The sequence below is a fragment of the Mus musculus genome, chromosome 6 (assembly GCF_000001635.26).
Source record: "Mus musculus strain C57BL/6J chromosome 6, GRCm38.p6 C57BL/6J".
In the NCBI taxonomy this organism is placed as follows: domain Eukaryota; kingdom Metazoa; phylum Chordata; class Mammalia; order Rodentia; family Muridae; genus Mus; species Mus musculus.
In genome coordinates, this window is record NC_000072.6 from 75,903,132 (window position 1) to 75,911,577 (window position 8,446).

Genomic DNA, 8,446 nt, shown 5'->3' on the forward strand with positions numbered 1-8,446 from the left:
ACTGCAAACTGCTATAGAGACATTTCTCTTATTTTCCTGTAAAAGTGATTAGATTATACGTTGACTAAAAACTCAGAAGGCTAAATGTCTGTCCTAGCAATTTAGACCTCACAGAGTCATAGAGCTGGGAGTGATAGAGACGCAACCTAAATAATTCCGAGGAAAAATAAAATTTAGAGACAATTTAAATGCAAGTTGGTGAAGGAAATGGAAAGATATTTGATCTGAATTATGGATTGAAAAGCATTCTGAAAGAAAGTGTTTGAATAAGTATTTTTTTTTCTTTTCAATGAGGATCGATCTCTGTAATGTTAGAAAGAGAGTGTTGTCTGCATTAGAGGTCTTTTCAAAAACTTTATTTAGCAGTGATTCTAAATAAGGAAATGTTAAGAGACTTATATGACTCGAGGAAATGAGTTTCTGTAAGAATATTTTTTAATCTATATCCTTTTATTGAATGTTACTTCATCATGGCTTGAAGGAGAAATATTCTCTATAGGTTCATGTATTTGAACACTCAGTTTCCAACTAGTGATACAGTCTGGTGCAGGGTATGGGTATGTTGGGGAGTGTTATGGAACATATAGAAGTTCAAGACTTTGCTGGAGTACATCACTTGATGTGGCATAGAGGGTTTGTCGACTTCTTCCACTTCTTTCTGACCTCTGTCATGTGCACAGTAGAGATGTGTGCTTCTACTTTAAAGTAGGGCTTCCTGCTCTAGTTGCTTGCTTCCATGCCTTCTTCACCATTAGGAACTTGCTTGCTGAAATCAAAAACAAAGTAAACTCTTCCTTCTGTAACTTGCATTTGGCAACAACATTTTATTACAACAACAGAAAAATGATTAGTAGAATACAAAAAAAATCAGGTAGTATGATTTCCCATTTTAGGATCAGTATCAGATCTGTGGTTTAAATAAGCTTGTAATTAATAATTTATGGACAGAGGCCATACGTTTTGTGAGATAAAGAACAAGGAATTATGAAAGAAATTTCAAATGTTTTGTGTGCAGATAGATTTAGTATTATGGATTTGTGTGAAAAGATTAGTTAAATTTGGCTCACTAACCAGATATAGACCTTTGGGGAATAAGATAGAAGTATGTGAAATAAAGAGAATTTCTTTTCTTTTTTATTTTTTTTCTTCAATAGGCAAAAATACATTCAAGGGTCATTCTCTTCCTCTACTCCAGAGAACGGGAGTGAAAGCTCTGAAGGCAGCAGCAATGGTGGCCCACCTTTGTTGACATCAAACTTTGTCCTCGGGAGAGAACAGTGCATCCTTTTGACTTTGTTTTAGTCTGAGAAGCTTCTCATTAATGAATTCCAGACAGATTCTACAAAAGCCCAGGTTTCCTAAAAGTACAGTTGTCTTTAAAAATGTGTCGATTCATAGGTATTTTGTCGATCCCCAGTAAGTGTGAGCTGCTCTTTGGTTCCAGGTGGAGGGTGCTGGGTCCATGGACTGCCCTTCAGCCAAGACATCACACCTCCTCATGTTTCTGCTCAAATTACATCAGACAAATTTTCCCTCAACTGCCAATCGAACCTTTCCTTGGAAATCCACTTACAGAATCACATACTCTCCTGTGCTCACGTGGTGCACAATAGGTGACCATTTTATTTGTCATAATGTTCGTGGATTAAATGTGTAACTAAAATGAAGCACAAAAACCCTAAAAACCCTAAAACCTTGAAGAAGCACTTTTTGTTTTATATCTCTTGTTTTTTTTTAGACTTTCTGTGCTATATCAGTCATCAACATAAGCTCTAGAACATTTGTTTCTATAGCTTAACCAGAAATCATTAATTTCCTGCTTTGACCTTGGTACCTTACCATACTTTAATAGCCTTACCAAATGGTGTTCTTGAAAAATACTGTTTAACTCTATAGTATTCATAGTACCATGTAGTTACAGGAAGAAAACAACATGTATTTTGCTAGGGATGGTAGTGCCTTTCTGTAATTTAGTCACTCTAAATGCTGAGGATAGAGGATTTTGAATCCATACTGGCTGAATCCATACTGATTTGTCCCTGGCTAGTAAAAGCTGCATAGTAAAGCCCTGCTTTCTATAACATTGCTTTCTTCCAACAAAAAGTGGAAGTTGAGTTTAACTAAAGATATATGGTTGTCCTTACCTTAGAGGCTCGTTTTCTTGGAGCAGAAGTGCAAGCCACAATTGACCTGTGACATTGGACAGCAGTATGTAGAAGCTGTGGACCACCTAGTGTGCTGTCTGCAATACCATATTGTGGACAACAGGTAAATATGATTCAAGAGACTGCCTGTGGATGAGCACAATGACACAAGAGAACCAGAGTTCTTATGCTGTTAAAGATTTATGGTATTTCTTATATTAAGTTGTTAAAGATATTTCTGATATTTTTATGTCTCATACATTGGATAAGTATAGGAATAACAACAATGAAATATCGGGGGCTGGAGAAATGGCTCTGAAAGTAAAGTCACTTGACACACAAACCTGGTAAACTAAATTTAATACCCCTAGTCCATTTATAGGTAAGAAGAGACACCTTACTCCACAAAATTGTCCTCTGTCCTCGACACGTACGCTGTGGCATGCATGACATTCCCACATCTGGCACACGTTTCAGGAACACCCAGAAACAAAACCAATCAATGTTATGATTAATAAATGATTTGTCAAGGGTTTGTATATGCACATCTTTGGAAAAAATTATACTATAATTTTTAGGAATTCCAATATTTGTCCTTGACTCTTTTCAAGGGTTTTTTCGTCTACATTCTTTTCACCTTTACTCTTAATTTCTATGGGTTTTATTCATATGTTCTTGCACTCTTTCTTATGAATTTTTTCTCATTTCTCTCTAAAGAGAAAATCTAAAAGATATCCTGAGGGCTTTATTTCCAATTCTACTGCGGGCTTATCTTATAACCTTCATATAACACTTCATTTTAAGTGCTTGCGTATCAGAGCTGAAGGGAAGCTTTAAAACTACTCGCTCTAATATTCTCTCATTTTCCCAAGTGATAAAATATGAAATTAAAGTGCAGAGATTCAAAAAGGGGTGCGTGATGTCAAGCAGACTCTCAGTAGCAAAACAAAACAAATGCCTGATATCACAATGACTATTTCAGAGCTCTAGAAGTGTAAGCCGTTCAATTTAACATGACATGAAAATAATCAAGATATAGGAAGAACAGTTTTTAAAACTCTTTTTTTTTTTTTTTTCTGAGACAGGGTTTCTCTGTATCACCCTGGCTGTTCTGGAACTCACTTTGTAGACCAGGCTGGCCTCGAACTCAGAAATCCTCCTGCCTCTGCCTCTGGAGTGCTGGGATTAAAGGCGTGCATTACCACATCTGGCATCCTTTTAAAATAGCATTGGAAATGTAATTGAGGAAAATACGTAAAAAAAAAAAAAAAGTATGATAAAAAAAACTCTTCTTAAAGTGAGAGGTTTAAATACAAATGTAAGTACAAGCATACCTATGTTAAGACTCAAGTAAAATTCAAATATTTGGGTGTTAAAATTTTTAAGTGAATTGCTAAATTGAAAATACAAACATTAAGGTTTGCATAATCTTATCAGTATAATGCCAAAGGTATCTTTGTATTTGCTAAATTTTTATATTATATGCTATCAAAATACTAATTAATTAATAAATATAAAGCAAAACTAAATTTATCTAAATGAATAAGAGAAGTCATTTTGTAGGAGTGAGAGAAATACATGCTCTACTCTTTCTACCCATCATCTGATGCTAACAGAAAAAGACAAATTGATCAATGACAATATAAATGAAATGACAAGTAACTCATCTGCTAAGCATGAAGGAAGCTTTCGTATTTTGATGCTGGAATGAAATTTTGAAGAATTTCATCTTGTTCGTCAACAACAGCAATAACAATTATTTGTCTTCTCCTAGAATTTCTTTTTCCACATGGGGCTTCTGTCACCAGGTAAACATGGCATGTTCCTGATACCTAGGTCTTCATAACTCCCTTGGTGGTTAGTATTTTACATTGGACTGTCATTATCTACAAAGTGAAATAATAAATTTTTATTATATATGAACTAGGTAATGTAAAATGAGCCATAAAATTATCAGATACTCTTCACATACTTATTAATATCAACATACATTTATGCAGTAGCATATTATCTTTAATAAGTATAAATTATTCTTATGTAACCCTTTCTATATTAGATATATTACAGATTAATTATTATATATAATTCTAAATTAGTATATATTTATAAATTATAATATTAAATTGCAGTATTTTATACATGTACAGATTGAATCATATTTAGTCCTCACTCTTTTGTTGTTGGTGGTGGTGGTTTTTCAAGACAGGGTTTCTCTGCATAGCCCTGGCTGTCCTGGAATTCAAATTGTCCCTAAATCCTCCCAAACCCACCCTCCAAACAGAGTGTCTTATTTTTTGGTTTTTATATAACACAGAGGTAGAAGATTCTTAGTCATCAGGACTCTAATACATATATTTTTAAGCATCTTCATAGTATATCACTGTAGCCAAAGAGAAGTCTATCCTTATTAGGCTGTATTTTTCTCCAAAAGTCTAACTGAGAATTTTATTTTGAAATAATTGACAGATGGTATTCTGTGCAACATATATCTGGATAGAAGTACTGGAAATGGAAACAGACAAATCTTTGTCCTTATGCACTGATACTACACACATCTGGAATACTTCATAATTTTCTTTGAGAAATGATAGACTTCTTGGAAATGGATTGCAATGCTCATATATTCTTCTGTTTTCATTTCCTTGCTTTGTAGATCCACAAATACCTCATTATAGTTGACATGACATACTTAAGGCTGACATAAATATATTTTTGGTGGTGCATAAAAGGATTTTCCCCTTTCTTCTACCCATGAGCCTGTAGAAAGGAAAATATAAAGCTATTATGCAGGTCAAATATTCTAGGGTCCCTTCTTCTAGGAGGTATTTTTGATTTCAGATTTTTCCCCTGTTATGCTAACTATGCTAACAACCCAAACAATGTTTCAAACTTGAAAGAGTTCAGATTGTACTAAAGTCTTCCAAAGTGGATTTTGACTACTTTCTTGAATATTGCTTTTAGAAGGAAAACATTTATATATATATATATATATATATATATATATATATATATATATATATATATATATATATATATATAAAGTAATCATAATTATCAGTTTTTTAATTCAAAAGAAATATGCTGAACTTTGACTCTGAATGAATACTAATAAATTGAAGGCAGAATATAGATTTTGTTTTTAGACAATAAATGAGAGAACACGCAAACTGTTACAGATTACAAAGTGTGATTTCAGCAACTAAGGGGAGTCTTTTAAGCAGTAGGGTCCTAGAATAGAGAAATATGCAGAAGAGCACTAACTGATTATTTGCCAAAAGAATTTAGCACACCGGAGTGATGCTTATGAAGGATGAGAGAATGCAAAGCACATTTCACAGGATTCCAGTTTCAAATGTTTAGGGGCAAAAGGCTAAGCTACAAAAGAAAAAAATGCAGCTTCAATATAAAGCCAGATACCAGGTATCAGCCTGCTTTAGAATGATGATAGTCTGAGCATTCACATCTATAACTTTATATTCTTCACTAGCTTATTATGTGTTAAACTCAACCTAGAAGGAGGAAGGCTATTTTGGTCTAAAATGTTTTGAGTGTGTAAAGTGATGGCTGAGTGCTTAAAGGCACTTACTGTTCTTGTTGAAGACCTGATTTCTATTTCCACCAAACATGTTAGATGTCTCACTACCACTTGTTAACTCTAGCTCCTGGGACTTAAACATCGTCCTGCAGTCTTCTTAAATTCACAATACATGTAGACATAAATAAAGATAAAACTAAATACTTAAAATAAGGTATTACTCTCCAGTAGGGAAAAGTTTTAATAGAATAATAGTCAAGTAAAAGTTTTTAACATGAAAATTTGAGATACTAAGTTTAAGGGTGAGGAATTTTAAATCTTGTGATATTATTGCTAAGTTATTATAAATATTTTAATAAAAATGAAAACAAGCTATTTATAAATATGTAGATGCAGAGCTTTAAAATGTCATAGGTTAGAGCTCTATATGGTAGCTTCATGAGGATCTGTTTGGATTGTGTAGGGGTGGTAGGGCACAGGAGTATTAGGCTACATCTGAGTATTGTGTATTATTTCATATCTATAAATGTGTAAAAACTCATTGACTACCACCTTATACATTTAGTTTGATATAGAATTCTCATAAAATTGTGCTAAATCCAGACTTAGATCAAAGAGCAAGACATATACAAACTGAATTACTCAGACGGGGAAGTGACTTTTATACCCAGTACTCTGAGGAAGCTCATTCTTTGGAAGTTGTAAGTCATACCTAGTAATATCCTTTACTAAAGAACTAAGTTAGTGGCTATGTATCTTTAAATCTATGCATGTGTAGTTTGGATTCCGAGTGTCTCACAAATGCTCATGTGGTGAAACTTTGGTTCTCAGTCATTGGTATAATGAGAAGGTGATAGAACTATTAAGAAGTGGTACTTAGTAAGGTGTCTTTCATAACTCAGTTATTACATTAAAGGGAATTACAGGTCCTTGATTTCTTCAACTACTTCTCATTCATTCTCACTCATAAAGTAGATCAGTTATCTCTCCATGATTTTTGTATAATGTAAGATACTGTACCACTGGTTACGAGTTTAAATCTATAAATTAGAAAACCCAAGCATCATTTTGTTTTTATTTCTACAATGATTGTATAAGATAGTTCAATGTTTCATAACACATGCTGCTCATGCACAGAACAAAAATTCAGTCTCCAGCACCCGTTAATACTCACAAGCATCTTCATCTGCAGGAAATCTAAAGTCCGTTTAAGGTTCCTAAGAATAACTGAACAGAAAAACACATACAATCTCTCAATAAAAAAAAAAATCTTCATCATCATCATCTTTCAAACTGTTATATTAGCAACAGATATCTGACTAACATAGCTGCATTGTTCTAAATACTAAATGAAAATAATTAATAAAAATTATTCTTATGGGACCAGAGATTATCTAGAAGTACCAATGAGAGAAAACTCATTCACAGTTAAATTTTATTCATTCTTAAGCGAAAATTATAGTTTCAGCACTATTCATTTCTTCCTGTCAGAAGGAATGATACAATTGAATTCTCAAAATGAAACTGTATTTAGTTGTACACTGTGTGAGGAAACACTAATAAGAAAGATATTCTAACTTTGTGGACTGTTTGTGTTGATAAATTTGATTCCTTTTACATCTGTGGAACATATTTGCCTCCCCTTTTCAATTTTGCTGCAACTATTCACCAACATTGTGTCAGCCAAATCATGTCTTGCTGTATGATCCACACTACAATACAAAAAAAAAAAAAAAAAAGGCAATTGCTGATGGTTTGACACTACAAAAGACTGACCTTTATCTGACATAATTGGTAACTATTACCAGTTATGTCTCTTATTATTTTCTTATTTTATTATAAGATAATAAAATATGCACAATCATTTGTAGGGAGGATGAAAACTTTAGTTGACTGGTTTTTGTTGTAGTTGTTTGTTTGTGTGTTTTTAGACAAAGAATTATATGGATTTACCTGATCAATAGAAAGAGGGCAAGAGAACAGAATTCCAAATGGAAGAAAGATATGTGCAAATTTTCAGAGGGACAGGAAAGATGACTTAGTTGATAAGGGTCAAAGAATAGAGAAAGAGCCAAGAAGTAAAGGGATCAGAAACCAAAAGCAAGGATTATTAGCCTGTGAAAGCAAATAATAATAAGAGTTATTATAGAACCAATAAAGGTTTTTAGATTTTCCTTTGAGTCACATAGAAATGTTTATTATACTTTTTTCAAGCAAGTGAATTTCAGGTCAATTGGTGAAAGTGTGACACTACAGGACAGATGACTGTGAACGATGCTGGCAGTGTTACCTTCCTACTTGAAAGAGTAGATTTGAAGTATTGACAATAGGGGTGCTGGACATTAGTCCAGTTAGTAGAGTCCTTTTTCACTGCAGAAGAAACCCTGAGTTTGTGCTAAGACCACATAAACTGGATATTTAGGTATTCGTCAATAGTCTAAGAACTTGGGAGCTGAAGTTAGAAGAATTATATAAGTTTATTTTCAGCTCTAAATGGTCAAGACTCTTGAGAGAGAGAGAGAGAGGGAGAGAGAGAGAGAGAGAGAGAGAGAGAGAGAGAGAGAGAGAGAGAGAGAGAGAGAGAGAGAGAGAAAGAGAGAGAGGGAGGAAGGGAGAGGGGGAGAGAGAGGGAGAGAGAGAGAGAGAGCGCAAGAGAGCAGTATTTGCAAGAAATTAAAGCAGAGAGGTGAGTGTGCCCAAGAATTTGTTATTACCTATGAAGAACTTAGGTTGCCCAGATCTCTATATGATAAAATAAAAGCCATGT

At 33.8% G+C, this 8,446-nt stretch overlaps 1 long non-coding RNA gene across 1 annotated transcript; it reads right to left on the reverse strand.

Annotated features, from left to right (window-relative positions):
• Nucleotides 1-458: 458 nt before the first annotated feature.
• Gm31806 lies at nucleotides 459-2,679 on the reverse strand. The gene is made up of 3 exons (XR_377771.2): nucleotides 2,546-2,679; nucleotides 2,145-2,291; nucleotides 459-766 (listed from the first exon to the last, which is right to left on the reverse strand). It is a non-coding gene; the product is annotated as a predicted gene, 31806 (long non-coding RNA).
• Nucleotides 2,680-8,446: the final 5,767 nt, after the last annotated feature.